Source organism: Triticum aestivum, chromosome 2B (genome assembly GCF_018294505.1).
Source record: "Triticum aestivum cultivar Chinese Spring chromosome 2B, IWGSC CS RefSeq v2.1, whole genome shotgun sequence".
NCBI lineage: Eukaryota > Viridiplantae > Streptophyta > Magnoliopsida > Poales > Poaceae > Triticum > Triticum aestivum.
In genome coordinates this window covers 600446801-600460413 of record NC_057798.1, presented here as the reverse complement: position 1 = coordinate 600460413, position 13613 = coordinate 600446801, and positions in this window count along the sequence as shown.

Genomic DNA, 13613 nt, shown 5'->3' with positions numbered 1-13613 from the left:
CGAACGTGATCCAGGGGACTTGGAGTGCAAGTCAAGAAGCAGCCGAGGCGGCCACGAGAGGGTAGGGCCCCCCTATAGGGCGCGCCCCCTGTCTCGTGGGCCCCTCGGGCGGCCACCGATGTACTTCTTCCTCCTATATAAGCCTACATACCCCGAAAACATCCGGGGAGAACCCCAAACACAATTTCCACCGCTGTAACCTTATGTATCAGCGAGATCCCATCTTGGAGCCTTCGCCGGTGCTCTGTCGGAGGGGGAATCGACCATGGAGGGCTTCTACATCAACACCATAGCCCTTCCGATGAGTTGTGAGTAGTTTACCACAGACCTTCGGGTCCATAGTTATTAGCTAGATGGCTTCTTCTCTCTTTTTGGATCTCAATACAATGGTCTCCCCCTCTCTTGTGGAGATCTATTCGATGTAATCCCTTTTTGTGGTGTGCTTGTCAAGATCCGATGAATTGTGGGTTTATGATCAAGTTTATCTATGAGAAATATTTGGATCTTCTCTGAATTCTTTTATGTATGATTGAGTTATCTTTGCAAGTCTCTTAGAATTATCAGTTTGGTTTGGCCTACTAGATTGATCTTTCTTACCATGGGAGAAGTGCTTAGCTTTGGGTTCAATCTTGCGGTGTCCTTACCCAGTGACAGAAAGGGTTGCAAGGCACGTATTGTATTGTTGCCATCGAGGATAAAAAGATGGGGTTTATATCATATTGCATGAGTTTATCCCTCTACATCATGTCATCTTGCTTAATGCGTTACTCTGTTCTTTGTGAACTTAATACTCTAGATGCAGGCAGGAGTCGGTCGATGTGTGGAGTAATAGTAGTAGATGTAGGCAGGAGTCAGTCTACTTGTTGCGGACGTGATGCCTATATACATGATCATGCCTAGATAATCTCATAACTATTCGCTTTTCTATCAATTTCTCGACAGTAATTTGTTCACCCATCGTAATACTTATGCTATCTTGAGAAAAGCCTCTAGTGAAACCTATGGCCCCCGGGTCTATCTCTTATCATATTTGCTTCCAATCTACTTTTATTTGCATCTTTACTTTTTGCATCTATATTATAAAATACCAAAAATATATTTATCTGATCATACTATCTCTATTAGATCTCACTTTCGCAAGTGGCCGTGAAGGGATTGACAACACCTTTATCGCGTTGGTTGCGAGTTCTTGGTTTGTTTGTGTAGGTGTGTGGGACTTTTGAGGAGCCTCCTACTGGATTGATACCTTGGTTCTCAAAAACTGAGGGAAATACTTACGCTACTATTGCTGCATCACCCTTTCCTCTTCAAGGAAAACAAACGCAAGCTCAAGACGTAGCACCGGCCGCCGCAGCTCGTCCTCTCGCTCCCGCAGCACTAAGCCAGGTGGCTGGGAGAAGTGTTCTGTCCCCCACGGTCGATTAGTGGAGTTGCTGTTGGGGAACGTAGTAATTTCGAAAAAATTCCTACGCACACGCAAGATCATGGTGATGCATAGCAACGAGAAGGGAGAGTGTAGTCCACGTACCCTCGTAGACCGAAAGCGGAAGCGTCATAACAACGCGGTTGATGTAGTCGTACGTCTTCACAATCCGACCGATCCAAGTACGAAACGTACGGCACCTCCGAGTTCAGCACACGTTCAGCTCGATGACGATCCCCGGACTCTGATCTAGCAGGGTGTAGGGGAAGAGTTCCGTCAGCATGACGGCGTGGTGACCGTGACGATGTTCTACCGACGCAGGGCTTCGCCTAAGCACCGCTACGATATGACCAAGGTGGAATATGGTGGAGGGGGCACCACACACGGCTAAGGAACGATCACGAAGATCAACTTGTGTGTTCTGAGGTGCCCCCTGCCCCCGTATATAAATAAGGGAGGGGGGAGGTGCGTCCGGCCCTTAGGAGTGCGCCTGGAGGAGTCCTACTCCCACCGGGCGTAGGACTCCCCCCTCTTGCCTTGTTGGAGAAGGAAGGGGGAAGGGGGAAAGAGGAAAGGGGGGCACCGCCCCCCCCCCCTCCTTGTCCTATTCGGACTAGGGGGGAGGGGGTGCGCGGCCTGCCCTGGCCAGCCCTCCTCTTCTCCCTTAGGGCCCATGTAGGCCCATTAACCCCCGGGGGGGTTCCGGTAACCCCCCGGTACTCCGGTAAAATCCCGATTTCACCCGACACGATTCCATTATCCAAATATAGGCTTACAATATATCGATCTTTATGTCTCGACCATTTCAAGACTCCTCGTCATGTCCGTGATCACATCCGGGACTCTGAAGAACCTTCGGTACATCAAAAACTATAAACTCATAATACAATTGTCATCGTAACGTTAAGCGTGCGGACCCTACGGGTTCGAGAACTATGTAGAAATGACCTAGAACAGTTTCCGGTCAATAACCAATAGCGGAACCTGGATGCTCATATTGTCTCCTACATATTCTACGAAGATCTTTATCGGTCAAACCGCATAACAACATACGTTGTTCCCTTTGTCATCGCTATGTTACTTGCCCGAGATTCAATCGTCGGTATCTCAATACCTAGTTCAATCTCGTTACCGGCAAGTCTCTTTACTCGTTCCGTAATGCATCATCTCGTAACTAACTCACTAGTCACATTGATTGCAAGGCTTATAGTGATGTGCATTACCGAGAGGGCCCAGAGATACCTCTCCGACAATCGGAGTGACAAATTCTAATCTCGAAATACGCCAACCCAACAAGTACCTTCGGAGACACCTGTAGAGCCCCTTTATAATCACCCAGTTACGTTGTGACGTTTGGTAGCACACAAAGTGTTCCTCCAGTAAACGGGAGTTGCATAATCTCATAGTCATAGGAACATGTATAAGTCATGAAGAAAGCAATAACAACATACTAAACAATCGTGTGCTAAGCTAACGGAATGGGTCACGTCAATCACATCATTCTCCTAATGATGTGATCCCGTTAATCAAATGACAACTCATGTCTATGGCTAGGAAACATAACCATCTTTGATCAACGAGCTAGTCAAGTAGAGGCATACTAGTGACAATCTGTTTGTCCATGTATTCACACATGTATTATGTTTCTAGTTAATACAATTCTAGCATGAATAATAAACATTCATCATGATATAAGGAAATAAATAATAACTTTATTATTGCCTCTAGGGCATATTTCCTTCAGTCTCCCACTTGCACTAGAGTCAATAATCTAGTTCACATCGCCATGTGATTTAACACCAATATTCACATATGTATGTGATTAATACCCAATAGCTCACATCGTCATGTGATCAACACCCAAAGGGTTTACTAGTGTCAATAATCTAGTTCACATCGCTATGTGATTAACACCCAAAGAGTACTAAGGTATGATCATGTTTTGCTTGTGAGAGAAGTTTAGTCAACGGGTCTGTCACATTCAGAGCCGTATGTATTTTGCAAATATTCTATGTCTACAATGCTCTGCATGGAGCTACTCTAGCTAATTGCTCCCACTTTCAATATGTATCCAGATTAAGACTTAGAGTCATCTGGATATGTGCCAAAACTTGTATCGGCGTAACCCTTTACGACGAACCTTTTGTCACCTCCATAATCGAGAAACATATCCTTATTCCACTAAGGATAATTTTGACCAATGTCCAGTGATCTACTCCTAGATCACTATTGTACTCCCTTGCCAAACCAGGGTAGAGTATACAATAGGTCTGTTCCATAGCATGGCATACTTTTATAGAACCTATGACTGATGCATAGGGAATGACTTTCATTCTCTTTCTATTTTCTGCCGTGGTCGAGATTTGAGTCTTACTCAATTTCATACCTTTGCAACACAGGCAAGAACTCTTTCTTTGACTGTTCCATTTTGAACTACTTTAAAATCTTGTCAAGGTATGTACTCGTTGAAAATCTTATCAAGCGTCTTGATCTATCTCTATAGATCTTGATGCTCAATGTGTAAGCAGCTTTACTGAGGTCTTTCATTGAAAAACTTTTATTTAAGTATCCCTTTATGCTATTCGGCGTGCATGCAAATCTAACAATAGATTCTGCAGACAATCCCGGAGGTAATCTGGAGATCATATCAGGGGATGAGCAATATGCTAAACGACAGCTAGAGGCTGGTGAGCGTGTGCTTACATGGGCTATTCGAGAGAAAAATGATCTCCAGGATGCCCATGCCTGGTTGGGCATTGAACTGGGAGATGTTCGGGCCCAGCTTGCAGACTCTGTGAAGGAGAATAAGAGGCTTCAACGCGGCATTTTTAGTAAGTGCTTGAACGAACCTTTATACAGTTTGGCGAAGAAGCAGGTTAACAGAGTTATGTCTGTAGGTATGCTGACAGGTCTCCCGAAGAGGAGATGCCCGGATCTGCATGCAATCTACTGCAAGAGTTCTCGCAACTGCACGAGCAAGTTCGGCAGGTGATGCAGGGTATTGACCAGGCCTTGTGGCCCTCCGCCTCCCTGCCCGGAGGCATGAGGGAGCTTGTACAAATGCTCAAGGGAGCGCAGCGGCGCTTCCGATTATGGAAGATATCAGCCTGCCGACAAGGTGCAAGGGAAGCCTGGGCTATGGTGAAGACGTGGTACACCAAGTGAGGGAGTCCTGGATTAGGGGGTGTCCGGATGGCCGGACTATGACCTTTGGCCGGACTCCCAGACTATGAAGATACAAGATTGAAGACTTCGTCCCGTGTCCATATAGGACTTTCCTTGGCGTGGAAGGCAAGCTTGGCGATATGATATGAAGATCTCCTCCCATTGTAACCGACTCTGTGTAACCCTAGCCCTCTCCGGTGTCTATATAAACCAGAGAGTTTTAGTCCGTAGGACGAACAACAATCATACCATAGGCTAGCTTCTAGGGTTTAGCCTCTTTGATCTCATGGTAGATCAACTCTTGTACTACCCATATCATCAATACTAATCAAGCAGGAGTAGGGTTTTACCTCCATCGAGAGGGCCCGAACCTGGGTAAAAACATCGTGTCCCTTGTCTCCTGTTACCATCCGCCTAGACGCACAGTTCGGGACCCCCTACCCGAGATCCGCCGGTTTTGACACCGACATTGGTGCTTTCATTGAGAGTTCCTCTGTGTCGTCACCGTCAGGAAGGATGCCGCACCCCGTCTTTAAAGACGGCGCTGTTGCTAAAGGAGCTTTGGTTGTCGGCCAAACTCTCCGGCTGGGCAGTTTTTTGATGACCGCATGTTCGGCCGCCGCGCCGACAATGACCTCTCAGGCCATCAAAAGCAATCTCCACATCAGCTCGGAACTTGCCGAGCAGTTAGATCCGATGGAGCTCTCTTCCTTAAACGAGCTCTTGGATCGCATCGCCGCCCTGGGAGTTGCTATAGATTACGGCCAGGTTGGGCTTAAACCCGATCAGAGAGAGATTGACTCTCCCCAGATCACCCACCATGTTGTAGTGGTGGAAGAACAATGCGGCGAATCTTCGCCCATCCTAAGGACCAGATGTGTCCGGATTCCTGATCCCTCCGAGCCGGACATCCGCAGAGGGGAGGACATCACCCAAGCCCTGAACCTAAAGTCAGGCAGCGGGCCTGATTCATTGAATAACGTCCAAGAAAACAAGATTCTGAATTCGGAAGTTTCTTGGCCCCTGAGTCTTAGATCGGGCGAGGTTCCGGATTTAAATCCCCCCGCCCACCCAAATACAAGGGATCTATCCCAAATTTGGCAAGAGCCTGGGGAAACAGTACACCATTACTGGCTCAGATTCCTCCTGGTTAGGAACAGGATAAAGGACTGCCGTGAGAGGGATGCAATTTAATTCTTCGGTAACAACTGCACGGACATCAGAATCCTCAACGCTATAAGTCGCCGCAAAATTACACGCTTCGCCGACTTGACATCCATAGTACGAAAGTACTGTGCAACAAAAAGCGTTCGAAAAACCGAAACAAAATTCTGGGACAATCCGACCCTGAATACAATCCCAGTCCGAAACAAAAGGGCGCATTATCGCCAGGCACGTGGGCCAAACAGCAAAAAATAAAAACCCTCTATAGGGTATGGAACCGTACTGGAGGGATGGCTCAATGGACCCTATAAAATTCATAGTTCAGGGGAAGTCACACCAACTCATAGCCTTAGAGCATGTTGGATACTCCGGCAGGTGGCCAGAAGTGGCGAGGAGCTTTTAACTCCAGAATCCGCAGAGCACCACCCCAAAAATGCCAGTACGGTGTCAATAGTCTTCGAGACTTTCGCATCAAACAATGCGAGGAAACGAACGCTCCTAGCCTTACCGAAGTCTACCAAGTAGCAACAATAAACCCATGGAGTGACATGGCTATTACCTTTAATGCCAGTGATGAACCTAAATTCCGGACAGCCCGAGCACCAGCCGCGCTGGTCCTCAGTCTGATAGTGGACGGCTTCCGGCTTACAAAGGTACTCATGGACGGTGGCAACGGACTGAACCTCATCTATGAGGAAACCCTGCGAAAAATGGAAATAGACTGGAGCCACATTGAGCGAAGCAACACAACCTTTAGAGGAATAATCCCCAGCCGGGAAGCGTGCTGTTCAGGGAAATCACACTAGATGTGGTGTTCGGCACGCCGGATAAATACAGATTCGAGGAGGTCACATTTCAAGTGGCCCCGTTCAGTAGCGGATACCATGCTCTGTTAGGGCGAGAAGCATTCACAATTTTTCAAGCTATACCCCATTACGGGTACATGAAGCTCAAAATGCCCGGACCCAACGGAATCATCACTCTTGCTAGTGATCCGGACACAGCGATTCGCGCCGAAAACAAGATGGCCGCACTGGCCCTCGAGGCATTATCCGAAGCCCTAGCGGTCGAGGAACTAACTGTGTTGCGCTCCATGGTGGACAGGGATGACGTGATACTCGACAAAAGATCCAAGTCCACCTCCTTCAAGCCGGCAGACGAAATAGTCAAGTTCCAAGTGCATCCAACGGACACTACAAAAACGGCCTCCATCGGGGCACAACTAAACCCAGATGTAGACGCCACACTCAGAGAATTCCTACGAGAAAATTGGGACATTTTTGCCTGGCACCATTCAGACATGCCAGGAATCCCACGCAGGCTGGCCGAGCACAGCCTGAACATCCTAAAAGGATTCAAGCCCGTTAAGCAGACTCTTTGGCGTTTCTCCAAACCCAAGAGACAAGCCATGGGAGAGGAGCTAGCCAAACTACTGGAAGCCGGTTTCATCAGAGATATAAAACATCCGGACTGGCTAGCAAACCTGGTGATGGTACCAAAGAAGGACAAATCCTGGCGCCTATGCGTCGATTTTAAAGACCTAAATAAGGCCTGCCTAAAGGATCCCTCCCCCCTTCCCCGCATTGATCAAATCATCGACGCCACTGCAGGACATGATTCATTGTGTTTCCTCGCACATACTCTGGCTACTACCAAATCAAGATGGCAGAGTCAGACCAAGCCGCAACGGCATTCATCACCCCATACGGCCCATTATGCTTCAACACAATGCCCTTCAGGCTCAAAAACGCCGGCGCAACATATCAGCGCATGATTCAGACATGTCTGGCCAACCAGATCGGCAAAACGGTTGAAGCATACGTGGATGACGTGGTCGTCAAAACCAAACACGTCGAAACTCTAATAGACGACTGGAAGCTCACGTTCGATAACCTCTGAACATATGACATTAGGCTTAACCCGGAAAAATGCGTTTTCAGCGTACCAGCCGGAAAGCTATTAGGATTCATTGTATCCGGTAGGGAAATTGAAGCAAACCCAGCCAATATCCGAGCTCTGTCACAATTGGATATCCCAAAAGATCTCAAGCAAATACAAAAATTGACTGGATGCGTGGCGGCTCTAAGCCGCTTCATCTCCCGCTTGGGGGAAAAGGCATTACCCCTTTACCACCTCCTCCGGCGCACTGAACACTTCGAGTGGACGGATGCCGCCACGGCCGGACTCGGAGAAATAAAAGCCATACTGGCAACAAACCCTGTCCTGGCCGCGCCAAACATTAGCGAACCAATGTTGTTATACATCGCGGCAACTCACCAAGTTGTAAGCGCAGTCCTCGTCGTCGAACGAGAAACGGACGGACACAAACTCCCTGTCCAGAAACCAGTGTACTACATGTCCACTGTCCTCACTCCATGCAAGTCCCGGTACCCGCATTACCAAAAAATAGCATACGCAGTGTTCATGGCATCCCGGAAGCTACGACACTACTTTCAAGAGTGTTCGATAATAGTAGCCTCCGAAGTACCTCTTAACGATATCATAAACAACCGCGATGCAACAGGCCGGATTGCCAAATGGGCCATTGAGCTCCTCCCATTCGACATAACATATAAGCCACGGCGAGCCATCAAATCACAAGCCTTGGCCGACTACGTCGCGGAATGGACTGAAGCCGAACTCCCTAAAGAGTACGGCACATATTCCAACTGGACCATGCACTTTGACGGCTCCAAAATGCTGGCAGGTCTGGGGGCTGGCGTCGTCCTGACGTCCCCAATAGGAGATACAGTCCAATATGTACTCCAGATAATGTATACGGACTCCAACAATGCAGCCGAATACGAGGCCCTTCTACATGGCCTCCGGATGGCAGTCTCCATGGGTATTCAACGCCTAGAGGTGCGTGGGGATTCGAACCTCATGATATCCCAAATAAACGGAGACTTTGACGCCAAAGATCCGAAAATGGCAGCTTACCGCAACGCCTCCTAAATATGTCAGCTCGGTTCGAAGGGCTGGAATTCCACCATATAGCCCGGGAAAATAATCAGGCAGCAGATGTCCTGGCACGCATCGGTGCAAAGCGCGATGCAGTCCCCCCCCAACATTTTCCTGGAAAGGTTATTCAAGCCATCCGTACAGTGGGAAGGGGAATCTGGAATTAACAAACCGGACCAGGCCGCATTACCTGACCCCGAACACCATGACACAACAGAAGACTCCGTCAATGAAGTCACACCCTCAGCCCACATAATAATGGCAGTAATTGCCCCGTGGACAGAACCATTCTTAGCCTACTTAACTAGGCAGGAACTCCCCGAGGACCAAAATGAGGCACGCTGCATAGTGCGATGATCTAAAGCCTATAAAGTCCACGAAGGAGAGCTTTATAAAAAAAGCACCACCGGAGTCCTTCAAAGGTGTATCTCCGAAGAGGAAGGCTGGAACCTTCTGGTGGAAATTCACGCCGGACTCGGCGGGCACCACGCCGCAGCCCGAGCCCTTGTAAGCAAGGCCTTCCGTACCGGATTTTATTAGCCGACGGCCTGGGCAGACGCTCAGGACTTAGTCCAGCGATGTGTCGGTTGCCAATTATTTGCTAATCAAAGCCACATGCCGCCTACCGCCCTACAAACCATACCCATAACCTGGCCTTTTGCGGCCTGGGGGCTTGACATGGTCGGACCCCTTAAAGGAGGAACCCACAAGCAAAAATACCTACTGGTCATGGTGGATAAATTCACCAAATGGATAGAGGCCAAGCCTGTAAAGACGGCAGAATCTGGACCGGTGATAGACTTCATATCCGGGGTTGTACACCGTTATGGCGTCCCCCACAGCATCATCACTGACAACAGCACAAACTTTACAGCCGACGAAGTTAAACTCTGGTGCAAAAACATGGGCATTAAGCTCGACTACGCTTCAGTCTATCACCCACAAACCAACGGTCAAGTCGAGCGAGCCAACGGTCTCATCATGAGCGGCATCAAACCCAGACTAGTGCGATCCCTCAAGGAATCTAACACGCACTGGATAGAGGATCTTGACTCCGTACTCTGGGGGCTGCGGACCACGCCGAATCGGACTACCGGATTCACACCATTTTTATGGTATACGGCGCAGAGGCAGTCCTGCCCTGCGACATAATTCATGACTCACCTCGCATGCGCATGTACGAAGAAAGAGAAGCCGAGCTCGATCGGCAGGACAGCTTGGACGCATTGGAGGAGGAGCGCGACGTGGCAAAAGCCCGTTCCGCATTCTATCAACAGCAGGCTCAAAGATATCAAAGCAGAGAAGTACGGGCCAAAACTTATAATGTTGGCGAACTAGTTCTACGCCTGCTGGACAAGAAAAAGGACAAACTAAAGCCCAAATGGGAGGGTCCCTTCATAATCGACCAAGTCCTGGCTGGTGGAGCGTACCGTCTGCGAAACGCATCGGACAACCGACTCGAGCCGAACCCATGGAACGCAGCACGCCTACGAAGATTCTACGCCTAGCGCCGGACTCCGTGTTCGTCTCCTTCCTCTGTCCCTTTTTTATTATTATTATTATTTTCAAATTAGCTGCCTGGTATTTCTCTCCTTCTCCCTACCTTTTTCTCCCAAGCCCTTAGGGGCTTGCCTGCGTGTTGTTGGCACATACTTGACGCGCCACCCGCGCTCATTATACCTGGGGGCTTCTTTATAAGAAGTTTCTATAAACGGGCCTCATGCCCAAAACATGTGTGACACTTCCGCATGAACCTTTTATACACCATTATATGCATCGATATGACTTAAGTTTTGGCTAAGCTAGGTTGCCTGGCTCCTGTGCTTACCCCTATGTTCTCATTTGTTCGGCTAGGTGGTAAAGGGAGCACCTCTGCAATTGTTACTGCCGGGTCAGCCGGATGTGTACCTCAGACTGGGTGAAGCCGAAAGCTAGCGTTCTTAAGGGAATATCCGGTCGGTGAACTAAAAGATGATTTTTCTTGTTTATTTATCTGCCCCCAGATGCTTTTTCTGCTTTTTTCTCGCAGTGCGGACATGCACTTTAGGGCATGCCTCCCAAGGAAAGGAACCCCTAACGGAACTATTCTCCCTGGAAGATGTTTCTTACTAACCATGTAATATAACATAACTAGTTGGGCACTTGTCTGCTAAAGCACTTATGACCCCTACGCCTGGTCTCCATGCATGCCCCGGTTCTTACATAACTGAGAGGGTATTCGGACACACTCCGGACTATCGGGTCCAGAGGTTGAAGCGAAAAGGTCCGCAATGACAAATGATTTACAATCCGGCTAGAAGGCATTTTACATGTCATTTTAAATTACATAGTCAATTCGACTTGGTATATTCTTCTTCAATACCATCCAACAGGCTGTCTAATTTACAGTCCTGTTGAGAATACTTGGCAGCCAGCTCTACCTGGCCATACACTAAACTGACAGGGATCTCCTTTCCGGCAGGCCCCACAGGGCCAACCTCGGCCATGTGGTTCGGGTCAGCCTTTGTGTACCGAGTCTTCACCATGGCCCAGGCCTCCCTGGCACCTTGACGGTAGGCCGATATATTCCACAACCGGAAGCGCTGCCGCACTCCCTCCAGCTTCTCTGCAAGCTCTCCAAGGCCTTCGGGCATGGAGAGGGATGGCCACATAGCCTGGACGACGCCTTGTATCGCCTGCCGAACTCGTTCGTGCAGTTGCAACAGCTCGGGAAGAAGGTCCCCCGCGGAACCAGGCATCTCCTCCGCAGGACGACCTGTCAGCACATCTGCAGACATAGCTTTGTCAATCGACTTCCTCGCCGAACTCTTTTTTCGAAGATTCGCTTAAGCACTTACTAAAAATGTCGCGTCGAAGTCGCCGATTCTCCTTTACGGAATCAGACAGCTGAGCACGAACATCCTTTAGTTCCTCGCCCAGCTAGGTATTGGCGTCTTGAAGCTTGTTCTTCTCTTGCCTCACCCTCGTCAGCACACTCTCGCCGGCCTTTAACTGGCGCAGGAGTTGCTCCTTGTCCGGATTCACTCCGGCCCCATCTGCACTGTTATTGTCAGAATTGCACATATGCCGCACTTCACAGCAGAATTATCTTTCGAAGCATATATTACCTGAGGGGGTCCCTTGGCATTCTCTGAAGCGGCCAGTGCGGCCTCGAGTTGGGCCTTGCACTCTTCCAGCTCCTGGGACAGTTGCGTGTTCTTCTTTGTAAGATCCTGCATAACATATGATCCTTAAATCAGTTATCTTAACTGTTTCAAGTCTTGGGGGCTACTGACATATATAACCATCAGATTTACTCACCCATATGTCTTTCACATACTGCTCTGTGGCTCTGGCTAGACCATTTTGAGCGGCACGGAGATACGCATCTCCCATATTAAAGGCGTCCAACGCCTCTTGGGAAAAACATGCATCACGAAGAACAGCCCGGTGACGCCTCTGGTTCACGGCACTCTCCACCTCTGAATTGGTGGCAGATAGCCCGTCTGCATCCTCTGTCGGAGGAGCGTCCGGTGCGCCCCCCGTGTTCGCCTCCGCTTCCGGACCCGGCCTTGAAGCCTGGCCGGTGGATATAGTCCGGCGGGCGCTCTTCCTCCTAAGGAGAGCATGGGTGTTAGTGTGGCTTGAGGGCATAAACCCTAGGCGTTAAAATTGCACGTCGTACCGTTGCGTCGGAATCTCGATCCGTTCTGCACTTCTTTTTAGCCCGCCTGGCTTCAATGGCCCTTGTTGGCTACCCACCGCGGGCTCGGCCCTCCGCCTCCAGGATTTCCCCTGCAAAGCGAAACACTATTGGTTTACGGCAATCAAAATAAAACATGGATGAATCCTCTTGAAAGTACTGGGACTTCGGTCTCGGTTACCTTTGAGGCTGGAAGTAGTCCGGGATAGTCGGCCATAATGGCCACTAAGGTGTTGTCCTTACTCAATTGATGAAACACCCCATCAATTAACTCCACACATAAGTTCGGGTCCTCTTGGGAGTCTGGATCGAGGGACCGTTCTGGGTCCTCGGGTTGCGGAGGAGGGTTGTTTATCTCCTTCACAGTCTGGCGCAGCTCCTGCGTTAACATCGCTAGACTAAGTACTCAATTATGGGAATTTCGAAAGCGGGTAGACAAGTGAAAGTGTTCGCTCACCCAGCTAGGAGGACTGTACATAGAGAATCTGCCCCATGGGTTGACACGGAGGAATTCCTCTTCTTCTCCCTTGTACAAAGCAGATAAGATCTTCGTTAGAGTGGCGGCCGAATCCGGCCCCTTGCGACTGCACCGGGTGGCGTCGTCCTCCCCGTTGAAATCCCACATGGGGTGGCCTCTGTACGGAAGCGGCTGCACCCCCCGCGTAATGCATATGGCCATGACCTCGATCATGTTCAGTCCGGAATGAGCCAACAATCTTATCCGGCTCATCAGGTAAAGGACGTCCCTATCAGTTTCCCTCTGAGGGTTTACTGGGTGCCAGCTCAGGCGTTTCTTCAACGGAGCGTTGCTAAACTCAGGGAGGCCGATCCGTACAGGGTCTGGCAGGGGACGTCATCCATATAAAACCATTTCGAAGGCCAGTCCTCGGATGCCTTCTTTGGGGTACCGGATAGATATCCGGTCCCAGCGACACGCCATAGTTCGGCTCTGGCCACTTGATAAAATTGACCCCTCCTGAGAGCGGGGCACAAGGCAGAACAACCTCTTCCACAGCGCGAAATGGGCCTCGATGCCCAAAAATAGCTCGCAGAGGGCCACGAAGCCCGCAACATGCAGAATGGAGGCAGGCGTGAGGTTGTGTAGCTGGAGGCCGTAGAACTCCAGTAGCCCTCGGAGAAACGGATGATATGGAAATCCGAGTCCTCTTATTAAATAAGGGACTAGGCATACCCGCTCTCCTTGAGAGGGATTGGGGA